The following is a 705-nucleotide window of genomic DNA, read 5'->3' as shown; positions in this document are numbered from 1 at the left end:
TGACTCAGTATTCATTCAAACATGTCGCTGACGTTTACGTTGACAGGCAAAAGTAGCATCCTCGCGGTAAGCTACTTTCCACTTGTAGATTTGAGCGATGGTGAATACGAACTCGGTCTGGCAGATTTTGAAACGTATTATACGATACCCAATGTAAATTCGTCGAATAATAAATTTTATTTCGAGAAAGACGACAAGGAGATTGTAATTTCTGAAGGATCATACGAACTGCATGATATTGCAAAATATTTGAAACGTGCAATCCTACATGTTTGTCCAAACGATGCTGCGAGAAAGAAAACGAAAAGCGATGAAGAGGCTGAGAACGATTACCCGCTGGTGATTCGCGCCAATAACAATACGATGAAGAGCGAGATCAAGTGCGCGTATCGGATAAATTTCACAAAATTGGATAACATTGGATCGCTGCTGGGATTTTCATCAAATCACACGCTGGAACCACGGCAATGGCACGAATCGAACGTACCGATAAATATCATGAATGTAAACATCATTCGCATAGAGTGTAACGTGACCGAGGGGGTGCGTATAATGACAAGTGCTTGCATACGATACACGAGTTTTCACAGCGAGTTACAGCGTGCCGCTAGGATATAAGATATCGGAAACGCCGGCACAGAGCATTTACCTTCTGATCATCGCACGGAGCATATCGGATCTGACCTGTCTCTTATACACATCTCT

The sequence above is a fragment of the Wasmannia auropunctata genome, unplaced genomic scaffold, assembly GCF_000956235.1.
Source record: "Wasmannia auropunctata unplaced genomic scaffold, wasmannia.A_1.0 LD336099.1, whole genome shotgun sequence".
Lineage (NCBI taxonomy): Eukaryota > Metazoa > Arthropoda > Insecta > Hymenoptera > Formicidae > Wasmannia > Wasmannia auropunctata.
Note: the sequence above shows the minus strand (reverse complement) of the source record.